This window comes from Perna viridis, chromosome 8, assembly GCF_037379345.1.
Source record: "Perna viridis isolate PV_CMFRI_1.1 ecotype Kerala chromosome 8, ASM3737934v1, whole genome shotgun sequence".
Classification (NCBI taxonomy): domain Eukaryota; kingdom Metazoa; phylum Mollusca; class Bivalvia; order Mytilida; family Mytilidae; genus Perna; species Perna viridis.
The window spans coordinates 24,055,631-24,069,706 of record NC_142452.1 but is presented as its reverse complement, the minus strand read 5'-3'; positions in this window follow the sequence as shown (position 1 = coordinate 24,069,706).

Here is a 14,076-nt window from a genome sequence, read left to right as displayed (position 1 = left end):
GTTTTTGTTTAAAATATCGCAGTTTTTACATGATTTGATTTTGTTTGCTATCATTATTTTTATACATATAAGGTTTCAAAGATGCAAGTACGATGAATGATTGGTATACATATATCCAACACCATTTCAAAAATGCTAATCTACCCCATACAAATTCTGGGTTTATCACCGAAATTGTAGTGGGTATAGGGTACCATTCTTTCGCCTTTATGACTCGGAATATGTTAAAGTATGCTATTCTTTGGCTCATTAGAAAGCTTAGATGCTACATAGATGTGTGTGAATATACAAACATTTGTTTGATATAGGGTGCTTGAAAGAAAATGCCAATTACCGTTGATATGGAAGACAATATGAAAATCCGAAATTTCCCAATTTCATGAAAAACTCATTATTGTCATATTGAAACTGAAAAAATACGCACCTGAAATGAACAGGGGTCTTGAAAACATACTAGAACACAATATGTCTATTGTACACCGTTTATGTGCCAAAAAATTACATTTTAGTTCATGTTGAGACATTTTTTATCATGGGTAGGGGTGGCAATTTTCCACCTATTTGGACTTGGAAAAGTTAAAATATTTATTACTTGGTCTCATTAGAAAGACTCTATTTAATTGTATTTGAATACACAAAAGTTTATTTGAAATACGGTATTTGAAAGAAATTGACAATTATAGGTGAAATCGAAGAAAATATGAAATTCCAAAAATCCCCCTTTTTATGAAAAACTCATTATTGTCACATTAAAACTGAAAAGTACGCCCCTGAAATGAGAAAATATATTAAATACATCAATAATTAAAGCAATAGTACCCAACATGTCTATTGTATACCGTTTCTATGCCAGAAAATAACAGTTTAGTGTATGTGGAGGCATTTTTTTATCATGGGTAGGGGTGACAATTTTGCACCTAATTTGACTCGGAAAAGTTCAAATATTTGTTACTTGGGCTCAGTTTGAAGCTAAGACATTATATTAATGAACCATATGACACAAAAGCTTTTTTTTAAATTACAGTATTCTGAAAAAGACAATGTCTGGTGATAGAATAGAAAATTCTAAAATTTTGAAAATTCCAATTTTTCCGATCTTATAGTAATTTCACCCCAAAAGGAAACTCTAAGCGCCTGAATTGATCAGATATGTTTGGTACATCATTATCTTCATTGTGAATGCCTAAAATATGAGTCCTACAATGTCAGTATGCTGTGAATGAGAATTCTGTTTGATACCTAGACCAGTTTTCTAGGGGTGGGGGTAATATTTTTAACATTTTTTAAAAAAAAACCCTTTCCTGCGAATTAGTTTTTCGTGGTTCATTCATGTAGGAAATTAAAGTATTTATCGAATGATATCAAGTTTGAGACGTTTTATTGAAGTAATAACTTGTAGAGATGAATTTTTGTGACTTCTGACCGAAAAATCGAAAATCCAATTTTTCGCATTTTTTATTATAAATTCTGACTACGGAAATCGCCGAAATTCATCAAAAGAACTCCAGAACTATAAAATGTGATAATACTAAACAGAAAATACCAAATAAGCCATTATTTACTGGAGCATAAATACTCTAGGGGTTTTGACATTGAAAAATATGTCAATTTAAGCGATTTTTCGGGTACATTTTTTTCTTCATTTTATCACAAAATCCTAAGTGTTACCGCAATTTTCATGATACCATTGTAAAGCTGAGACGTTGGGCTTTACGATGATACATATTTTTGTTTAGTTTTTGGACACACGTTATCCCAGGAAGACTAAGACGCTCAAACAATTTAGTCACAAAAATCTTGGCTTTTTGACCCAGTAGGGTACAAATATAGGCTTATACCAAAAAAGAATCCGAGAATATATCCGACAGAGGAATTCGGTAATGGGAGGTATAAAGGTAGTGGAGGTGGGGGGTGCACGGTAGACCCTCCCAGCCCATGGTCTATAAGAGAAACTGGAAATAAGATGGATCCATAATTTTTTGCTTAGGTATGACATTTACATTTACTTTTAGGTAAATCTATCAGATGTTACCATTATTTATTTGTTTGAAAGGATGAACTTTGCTTTAAATGCTCAAGTTTAAAATAAGAGCATTAAAGCGATTGCAGTCATATGATTTTGCATGCTTCTATGGGATACAGTAGCATTGTGATACCAGCCGTATTTTACGAAGGGGTGGGGATGGTTGGCTTTGCGTGGCGTGGCATCCATGCAGTAGTAGGACCTCCCTTTTGTTTAAGAAATGCCAGTAATTTCATGCTTTGGGTGGCACGAATTGGCCAATGATAGCCTAGAATATGCCTTTTAATTGTTTAAAATTCATATTTCCAAAATCTACCGTTCCGCACATTAGTAGTATAAATGCTACTACAGCAATGGGTGCCCAAATGGGTTTTAATCAGCTCAATATAAATAGACGACCTCTAACCGCTTCAAATGTAAAATCAGTCTTGGTAAAAATGAATCTGTGTTTTATGTATTTTGAAATTTCGTATACTGCACATTCGGATAAATATGATAAAATGTAATATTATTTGGGGTCGTCAGTATTGATTTCGCTTTGACATAACGTGACACCCGTGATGTTTAACCATGGCAACCTTACCGATATAGCTTACAACCTTGCATTTCATTGGACAACTGTGATGGGAATCGTAAACTTTAAGGCCCCATTAGGGGCATTGGTGTCCCGAAGATCTTCGATCACTTTTCTATATTGAATAATCTTTTATAAATTGGGTAATCGGAAATAGTTTACTTGTTTGACCAATAAAATAATTGAAATACGAAACATAGTACAATAATCACACATTTCACCAAATAAAATCTTAATCGGATTTTGGTATTAACATAGCGAGAATATGCGTATTTTTTAAAGATAGTTCTTGTATAGAATTACACCAGATATATATACAGAAATGCAATGAATGATGGCAGTTTTGATTTCTAATAGTAATCATTTCACCGTAAATATTCCAGAACGATCAGGCTTGAACATTCAAACAAACTGGGTCGGATCATTAATGTGTTACCTCGCCCAAGAAACAACCAGCAGGAGGACTCACAATTCAATACAGATATAAGGGATGAATGAATCCTGCTATTTAGATTTTAAGAGGATTGTTTGATGAATTAAATAAAATGTTATATATAGTTCAAACCACGGTTTCCAAGAAACCTCAAATTAGTATATCAGGACTCGACTTAATTTGCGAATGCAGATACAACTAAAGAGAAAGCTACAATTGAATCTCAAGGACTTGAAAGACATATCAATTCTAGATTGTTTTTAAAAAATGAACTAAGGGCTGATGACGATCAATATTGCCGATAATAACCACCATTTAAGTAGATAGAAATATAAAGAGTAATCAAGGGAACCAAAATTCTAGCGGAAATCAAAAGAATGTAAAGTGGGACAAAGACCAGACAAGAAAAAAAAAAAGGACAATCACTTAAGAACATAAAGCAATTAAAATAATACATACAAAGTAACAAAAATAAATGAGCAACTCGGACTCCACAAAAAAAACTAGGAGCATGAACCAGGTGCACCTGTAAGGTAAGCACTTTTCTAGAAACATCCAAATAATAATAAAAAAAATGCTCATATATTTTATTTTAAAGACAATACAATTGTATGCTTGTTGATGATCGATACCGTAAAAAAGTTAAACGATAGCGCCTGATATAATCGAGAAAATGTCTGAAGTAAGACAATATGTATGTTATTCTCCTTTTTACAAACTCATAAGAGCCCATAAGAGGGGAATAGGATTTACTGACACATTCGTACCTATTTCAGTCATTATGGATGTAATATGCATATTCATTTTTTGTATTAAACATAGGGCTACAATAACAGAGCTCATAATGACATTTGACCTTCTCTAGTGGAGTTTATCGGTACTAGATTTGTCTTCATATTTCGATATTTTTGGTTTTGAGCTCGTGAGTAGATTTTTTTTATCTTTATGCTTTAGTATTTTGTTCTAATACTGCTGATGAGAGGTTACTGCTGCTTGAAACACGAATTTGCAATATTTGTATCATTGGTATTTTTAATTCAGAAGTGCGTAGAAAACATTACTGTTTATGTATTTTTGATAAATTCAGTGCCACTAAATAACATTTTTAAATATTTTGTACAATTAGTATTATTGAGTAATTTGGCTAGACGATTTGGTTTTTTTTATAGATCTCATGTTAACTTAAATTGGAAACAACATTGAAAGTGTATTCGTAATAGTTGGGAAATATATATAGACAACAAGATGAACCACGAATGAAGTGAAGTAAATAATTGCTCGTCTAGTTAAAGATTCCACATTGAACTGATGTACTTTAAAGAGTATATATATTTTCAAAACACCAGGAAGAAACGAACAAAATTGCGATGATCGTTTCCAGATTATTAACGAATGCCATTTGATCTCATTGAAGTCAATTACGTTTTATTTCCAAAGAAAATGAGTAGAATCTCATACGACACTGACAACATTGTTACTACAAAAGCACTTTGCGTTTAGAAATGTATGATATATGACACCGCTCAATTATGACTTTTATTTTTACATTTGACTTACCGAGATGCTATAAGTATTCTTATTTTCAGTCCTGATATTGTATTTGTTAAACCAAAACCATCAACCCTCATCCATTATAAAATTTTTAGAGGAAACACTTTTAAAAATAAAAATTCATGTTCTGCTATTTCATGGTTCTTTTTCTGTTTGTTTATCTTTATTTCTTTCTTTCTTCATAGCTTTCAGTGTTTCTACTATATCCTGTATTGGTCTTGATTCCGTTTTGTAAGAGGTCCGACAAGCAAAACAGAATGCAATTGTCAAAACCCAGAATGGCATAGTTACCAAGGCAACCAATGCAGGCGTCATTCCGTTTTCAGTACTCATATTTAGTTTACTGGTAATTACAGAATCCAATAGCTGCGAGTTTTGTTTATGATATATGATACTTATAACAAAATAGTTGGCTATTGATAATTGATACCCTATTTCATATTTAATGTTTCACAAGAATTATAACTATTTGTAATCTACCAGCTATGTCATCAAAACCTCTTTTAAAAGAGAATCACAACGAACTAATACGGCATATCTGTTCCCAAGCAAGCCTTTAAAGCGCTTTCTCAGTCTTCCGTTGATGAATAAATGTTTAAGTACCGAACATTTTTAAAAGAGAATCAGAACGAACTAATACGACATATCTGTTCACAAGCAAGCCTTTAAAGCGCTTTCTCAGTCCTCCGTTAATGAATAAATGTTTAAGTAACAGACATTTTTAAAGTATCCATGAGAGTAATTGGTTATTGTATCAGGAATCTAGCAGAATATCAACAAATAGCAGAGGTTTTTTCTATGTAGTTTGCTTTAACTCGTAAAAAACGAAGTAGATTATACCAACTTTTCAAATAAGCTAAAGAATAATTTACCATTCATTTGCATTATTCAAATATATATATTAAAAAAAAAAAAATTGGCTTTGATTGCACTCCATATATATAATTGTCAAACCTTGTTGATATGTTTAATCAGTCTCCTGGTTACTCTTCCACACTCACGTTTTAATAATACGTCCAATTTTTTTTTTATTCTTTCCGATACAATAAGAAATGTTTAAATTATATTTTGAAGTATGTTTCTATTGCAGAGAATATCACATGTGACTATCGCATTAAGTAGTTACTTTCATGCTGAAGGTATCCGTGTTTGTTTATCGTCACTGTAAATTATATTGTAATGTTAATATATCATGTGTATATGACAAATTATCCTTTTCATTACGACACTTCCATCATTCAAGTATTCATTTTTTATTCTTTTCCAATAGATGACTATTTAGATACAACAATATTTGTGTTTACCAAGCATTCTCATAGGCCAAGAATGATATCAGTTATTGTCAAACTGTCCATCGCCTTGAGTCATGTTAATATTACCTGTTTAGCACCTGCTTAAACTAAACACCTTGCTTTTCACACCTACAAGAAGTGTCATTTACGAAACTAAACTTTAATTAAACTAGCCCAACATGATGTGATTATGCGTTTCCGGTTCTCTTAAACGTTTCATCCCAAGACGTATTTGCATATGTCTTGAGCAAAGTCATTTAGCATGATCTTTGAAATAAATTTCAAGAATGGCGTAAATGTATTTCCGTCGACTTTCCCCTCAAATCGATTACATTGTACAATCGAGGCAATATGAATCAATCATAAATGTTGGCGCATTTAAGTCGTATAACGGTTCATATTTGAGGCGATAATAAATAATAAATATGAAAATTGATGTAACGGGTTACTGTGGGGCGATAAGAGACATGTTTGAAGTGCATATACTTCATTGAAAGTGAGTCCATAGGTTTGTCATGATAGAAGAATTATAGAGGGAATGTAGAGCAGGACGTACACCTCAAAAATCCGAAACTGAATACAAACTAACAATCTGACCCTTAATTTCTGGTAGCGCAACTAGAAATGGGCTAGAAAGAACTCCACTTGTACAATAACACAGAACCCAATATTTAAATCTACACTGGACAGGAAACTTGTATCACACATCATTTTAAAGTACTGTAAAAGTACCAATTCAGCGGATTCTGAACAATGGAAAGTTTTGCGAATATTCCTTTCCATGGTTTATAGAAAATAACTAGTGTTTTATAGTGGGTAAAAGTTTGCGATAATATATATTTTATATATATGTCCTCTGCAAAATATAGCCCATTTTACAGTGCGAAAATCGAAACAAAAGCTGTGATGTGTATATCCATTATGCTTACTTTTATTATGAAAGGTGTACTGAAGGAACGCTTTTTAATTAATTTTTCACGTGATATACATAAGCAGAATACTTGTCTTGAATTTAAATATCTGAGATGTATTTGATTAAGTTTATAAATTTCTGCCACGATACAATCAATTTGTCTTAATTAATATTTTTCTTAATATAAAATCTATAAAAGTCCTGGTAATTTCACCATGAAACGTTGCGTTCGTTTTATGACCATCTTAATTAGTCCAATATTAGTGGGAATTTACTTGGAAGGATGCTGATAAGTTTAATTAAACTGACATCTTACATCTCAGCTTTTATAGAGTCATAGGTCTTAAAATTCATGTGAAGAAATTATCATCGTTTTCATGCGAAAAAATGAAAAGCCGTAATTTTTTTTTAAATGCAAGAAATCGACCTAATAAATATTATATTCATTCTTAGATGATATGGTGGGAAGAATCTGGTTAATTTGTTACTGTAAATAAGCGTTATTAAGAAATACGCGCATTTTGATTGTTAAAATTGTGTGCGTCAACAGAGGAATAGAATAGTATGCTATTTCTTGAACAAAAACATCCATTATTATCATCGACAGTATACAATACAATAAATTGAATATTCAAGTTTGAAAAAAGACCTGTTCACGGAAAGCCACGGATTTATTACCACCAAAAACTTAAATTATGACAAGCCTCGAAAACTGATACCCACAAATAAAATATCTTCATGACGTTCTTCCTTTTGAAGTTTTGGCTAACTAAACGCGTTTTTATCATCGTCTGTTCATCGGACGACATTTATTTAATAAGAAGTATTAAATATAATTTTGAAGCAATTCAACAAATCTGTAGTACTGTAACACGGTTTTGTACATCTCAAATACTCAGGAACCATTTTTAAATGTGTGATGTAGGCTCTTTTTTTGCTAATCAAACCTATGTCCAAATTCAAAGTAATTTTAACAAATATGATTCGATATGTAATTGGATACATTTGAGACAGACAGAGTTGCTGAATATCCAGTTGTTTAGGAATAAAGATAAGCAACGGTGAATACGAAAAGGAGTTAAAAATGACATAATGATTCATTATTTTGAAAATCTAAATACGTTTTAAGTAAGATTGTTGCTTTTTGCCGTTTCGTATTTTGTTTTAACAAAACTTAAATGATAAAGTATAACTCTGACATTAAGAGTATTGTATCCTATTCTTATCAGTTGTTTTGCTTACAAATATATACATATATTGATATTCTTCAACGACGACAAAACAAAGTTAATTATTCATTTATGTTCTTTGTTTTTTTCATGATTGTAACTGTTTACTCATAAACCCATTTACTTTAATTGTCTGCATGGTTTCCTTCTGTTTCTCTTTGTTGTTGTTCTTGTTTTGTCGCCGTTTCCATTGGCTTTTGAAAAGTGTTTTTTTATGTTAGTACACATGTACCTTTATATTCACTATAGGCAATTGACGTTCCATGCAAACGGAAGTAACCACACACCAGAATGACTGATTCATTAGAGGCGGAACAATACTGAAATTAAACAAAATATCAAAGAACCGAGGTAAACCAATGCCAGAAAAAATATCACAGTGAAATCGGTTTAAATCGAACCATTAACAAACTGAACATATGCCAAATTGAGATGGGTGTCACTTTTTATTTAAGATGTCTCCATACAGTACCTAAGATCGTTAAATATCCCATTTAATGGGGCAAAGGATCATGGCATATTAGATACTTATGTAAGTGACAAAATGGAACGAGGCATTGGCAAATTAAAGTGATTACTGCATTGGGATTAGGGAAGAGTACATCAAGAGAATTCAGATTCCAACGGAAATCAAAATAGCGTAACCCAAGGACAGAGACCAGAGGAGGAAAACAGACACACACAACAATGAATATAAAAAAACCAATATAACACGTACAGATACACAAAAGTAACTGAGCAACTTTGAGTGAGCATGGTCTAGATGCAACCGCAGAGTTAGTGTCATCAGCTTTTCTAAAAACACCCACTGAGTTGCTCATTAAAAGTAAAGTCCGGGGTAGACGAAAGAGTGGGACAAATAGAATGGGGGATGTCGAGTAAGAGCCTTACCTCACACAATTACTTTTACTGTTATTATACATGTTTCTGATAATTCTCTATTGTTTATTTTTGTGACATATATCAAATGATATTAGAACTTTATTATTTAGTTATTTAACCAAGTTTATACTATAAAATTTTATACAAATCTTGCATTTCCTTATTATGCATGTTAAAGTGGTATATTCGTTAAAGATAATCATTTCTTCTAACGAGAGCCACGTATATCATAAAAGTGCATGAATGTGTCTGTTCTCATCACAATCACATAAGACAGGTAATAATCGTTGGTAACAGTTAAAGTAGAATTTTGTTTAATACATACCGACTTTTCCGATAAATGTATAATGCAATTTGTGTTTTGGTAACCGCTTCGAAACCCGCGGAGGGAGCTACCAAATTTGCATCTCAAATTTGCAGCCTCGCATCGATTCTAGAGTTGGGTATATATATACACAACGTCTCAGCAAGTGGCGACTCTATTCGCTACACTGCTCCTTCGGATAAAATTGATACAGGGAAGATAACGTAAACTTATAGATGGATCTGAAAAATTCCCAACTATGTTAGAACTGTCAAATTTGCGATGCAAATTTTTGGTCGTTCCCTCTGCGGTATTCGAACTCGTATCGCTGTGACATTTATGTCAACACGCCTGCACTAAGTCCAGCGCCCTAGACCTAGAAGGAACGACAAAAAAGTTGACAGTTCTAACATCGTTGGGAATTTTTCAGACCCTTCTTGGAACTCAGCTGTGAGAACATGTATTTTTTGTAAATTACATGTAGTCATTTTCTGATATTTACCGGTAATTAAAGTTTGCGCTTATTGTCCCATGATCTGGCTCGGGATTTTGAAAGTTAAAATGTTTTTGTTCCAAATTATGTATAAGTAAGATTTGGTCAAAGTTCCCCTGCATGTTATAGAAGGTCGATTAGTATATGTTTGTTATTATATTTCAAAACACAATATGAACAAAACAAACATTTCTTTTTCAGACAACTATAGAATACAAAAGCAAATTTCTGACAGCAGTTCTGTACGTCAAGAGTGCATAGACATTACTCGTGTTTCTTTCCACGAGCTTCATTCATTATACTTATGAAACTATGCTTACCATATAACGTGTTTTGGTCTCCATATTTATTGATAATCAAACGTTCAACGACCCAAGAATAATTGACAGTTGTACAAGAAAACGTACATGTGGATAATAAAAGTGTGTCATTGTTTTCCTTTATACTTCCGACTTTTAAAAAAAAAATCAAATATTAATGTACGACAAGTTACAAATTATTATTTTAATTATTATATTACACGCCAAGAAATGTAAGACTTTGTGATCTATTTTCGTGAGATAATTAATCACCAAAGTGTACATACAATTTGATTAAACACATACAAGAACTTTCCGACACATAAATTGATGATATTTTTTTCTGTTGATAAAGAGGCCAAATTCAACCAAAACCTAAGGCAATGGAAATAGAAAGAAACCTTTACAGTTCTAGCAGGCATTAAGCAATACACTTTATTGTTGTCCCAAATTCACTACAGGACAGACAGTGTAAAGTATTATTATATCGATAAACCAGTTGATGAATGTGTATTATGTTATAACAAGTGTACATGTTGCAAGTACAAATATATCATATAGACAGCAGTGATTTTCCCGGTGTAAAAATTTCGATCATCCACACTGAAATAAATTCGGTAATTTTACTCTTGCACTTTCTCCCGCCAAAACGTCAAAACACGAATATCAATCCGCCGTTTACAAAATTTAAACATTTATGTTGAAAGAGTAACGAATAATGGAGGAAAGTTACATAATAATTAGGATAATCAATTGGTTATCGTGAAGAACTTAAATATGAACAAGTTCCGCACACTCGTTAAATCTTGGCGTTCTTCGGCACTCGTGATCATGTTGGTTATTCACTCTTTCCAATTAATTATCCTATTATTCTATAGCATATTAAATGAAAAAAATCTACCTGTTTTATTACCAATGCAGAAGTAAGACAGTATATGTTTGATAATACAGGGAACGGTAACAAATATATGTGAATTTGAAAGAAGAAAAGACAATGTCAATTACCTTTGAGATTTTACCTTTAAGTGGTGTTCATTCTTACCCCAGAGTGCCCTTGCCTCCGACTTTTGCAATATCGCCTTTGCTGTTTGAACCACTGTCTTTTGAACAGTCGCGCGTATACAATACATTGTAGCACTCCCTATAAAAATGTTTATTTCGAAATTCAATGTTCAATGTTACATATCTATTGCTTGTTTGGTGGTTTAAAAAAGTTAAGTCGTGGAGAAATCTTAACAAAGAGATAAAACAGAGAAAATTAAAACACACTAAATACTGAAATGAACACCCCGTGTTATTCCATATGAAATACATGTAAAATTTAAAAAATGAGAAAGAGGCTTAAAACGCCAATGTGCACCAGAGAGATGGTTGTCCTTTGTTGTTGTTTAAACATATTGTTTTGAGATGTTTTTATAGTTATTATTTCACACATTATTAGAAAATTTCAGATGCAATGTAAAATATACACATCAGTGTTATGGCTAATTCAGTGTTCATATTTGTACCACTTATCAAGGCGATATAGCAGGCAAAGTATTGACATTAAACCAAATGTAGAGAAATAATCATACACATTACTGCTGTAGAATCAAGTGAATAATGAATATGTGGTGACAGTCTCAAATTCACTTTTACAAGATCAGTTATGTATTACTAAGAAATGACATGAATGAATAAAATAAATGAAAAAAAATAACAAGATTTAACAATCTAGGTTACGTCTAATTGACGTAGCAAAATCATAAAATAAATAAACATTTTGATCAGTAAATTACTTTTTTCTGAATGTTTACGCCCTTAAAATTCAGAATTATGATTAAATTGATTTAAAACTACATAAAAATACATAAACTTGTTTGAAAGGTTTTACTGAGAAATGTTTTGCACTTAACAACAATAACCGATTGCAAGATAAATGAGAACTTTTATTCAAAGAAAAAAGTCTAAATGACACATCAGATCAATTTTGAAATCATTAATAGATAGATCGATCAACAGGTAAGACACAATTTTAAATAATATTCTGTAAATTTTACTTCAACTCTAGTTTTAAGTTTTTAATTACCAATGAAAAGGAAAAAATATAGAAAAATAAACAGACAAGCAAATCATACAAAACAAAACAGAATGGTCTAAAAACAACGCTTTGTGTTTAAAACAAACTAATGATAAGAAAAAAACAAATATCATCTTTTGCACCTATTCTCTGTTTACTGCACATTTTCCAAATTTGTTGCTTTTATATTTATTATAAAAAACATAGTCTTTATTTTTGATATAGTGAATGATTTGTTTCATTTCTCATGATAAATCAGAATAGCAAAACTACTACCGGATATCCCAGTAACTCTTTTTTACTGGGCACAGTATTCAATAGCTATGTGATTTTACGAGTACGTGTTGTTCGTAAGTGTATGTGTTTACCTTATGGATATAATTTGTAGAACTGCAGAACAATAAATCTTTTGAAATTATTCTCATATAGGACTTCCGTTTCATACATGATGGACGAACTCAATGTGTCATTAATACACTATTAACAGGACTTTGTTGTTATTTTTGCATCTGTCGAGACTCCTTGCATTATTTTGTTTGTGGAATCGATGGATAAATCACTTCTTTTTCATCGAACAGATTCTAGAATGTTTCGATCTGAAACACTACACCATGCCATGTGGTATTACTCACGAAAGACTGAGAGGAATATTTTAAAATTGAAATGTCTGAAACAGTTATGAATTTGTACTAACCCTAGAAAATAAGATAAAATACAAACATTTGAGAACACTACAACATCAAAAATCAACCAATATTTTTTACACTGTCTCTTTATGTCGAGATACACCATATCATTTAATAAACTTTTATTTTGAGAAGCAAATCACAATGATAATAATTATAAAGATAATAATAATAATACTGAATTTCCAGAGGGTAGTAAAGGTACTAAATTCAATTATCTTCCCTGAGGCCCTCAACACAAACAACTACAAAAATTCAATAATATATTTTCAAGCAATACAGAGTAACATATACAATTTTGTTTGCTGAGTAAATAGCGCCTTAATTTAGTTTTTGGAAATTGGTCAGTTTTTGGAGGTTTCTACTGTTGAATGGATGTTGTTCCAGAGCGTTGAACTTGAACCAGAGTAACTGAGTGATCATTTATGGTGCTGAGGTTTCGTTTTTGGAAAATATTAGTTATCTTTGATTGCATCTCGTTATGGGTAAGAGTTATTCTCAGATAATACTTGGTCTTATAATGGGCTTCAATTTTTATACTTTTTAAAATCAGACCACATTTGTGATACGTGATCATATTTCAATTTTAATTTATTGTATGGCTACTTTTACACATATATCTACACACATACACAGTTTCGTTTTAATAATATACTTACAACAGTAAAGACAATTGTAAAAGGAAGAACACTTCATCATACTTCAACACTTTTTTGTGTTAAGGTATGTTTTTAGTCAATATAATGAATTTACCTTATTATCATAAATTGTATTTTACAATGGTAGGTTATTTATCATAACAGCATGTCAAGGTAAATAATTGATTTATTTCAAGTGCTAATTTGTCATGATAACATAACAAAACCGGTAAATCGAATAAATCATATTATTGAAATTCTACTTTAATGTATCTGTCACTATTCTATTTCCTTGTTCCGTAATTTATACCTTTTGAATAATATAAAGATTTGGTTAATTTACATTTACATAATCGAAGAAAAAAAGGTAAATTTTGACTTTAAGATATCCATGAAACAAATGCAAAATGAAATCAGGAATAAATCTTATAAGAGAAGAAAACAAAAAATGAATAGAAAAAAAAAATAATAGCGCTTTAAGTTTAAGGCATTCTGTTTCTTTCCACCATGTCTCAAATGCAAAATTGAAATTTAAACAAAGTAAAGAAAAACATAAATGAGAATAAATTATATATACTTTGAGACAAGACCTGTCTTATTATATTCAAACTTATGAATCACGGCCGTAGTAATTTCTACATCCCATATAAAGATGTAATTTATCAATCTGACTAACTCCATCTTACCTGTGTTGATTTTA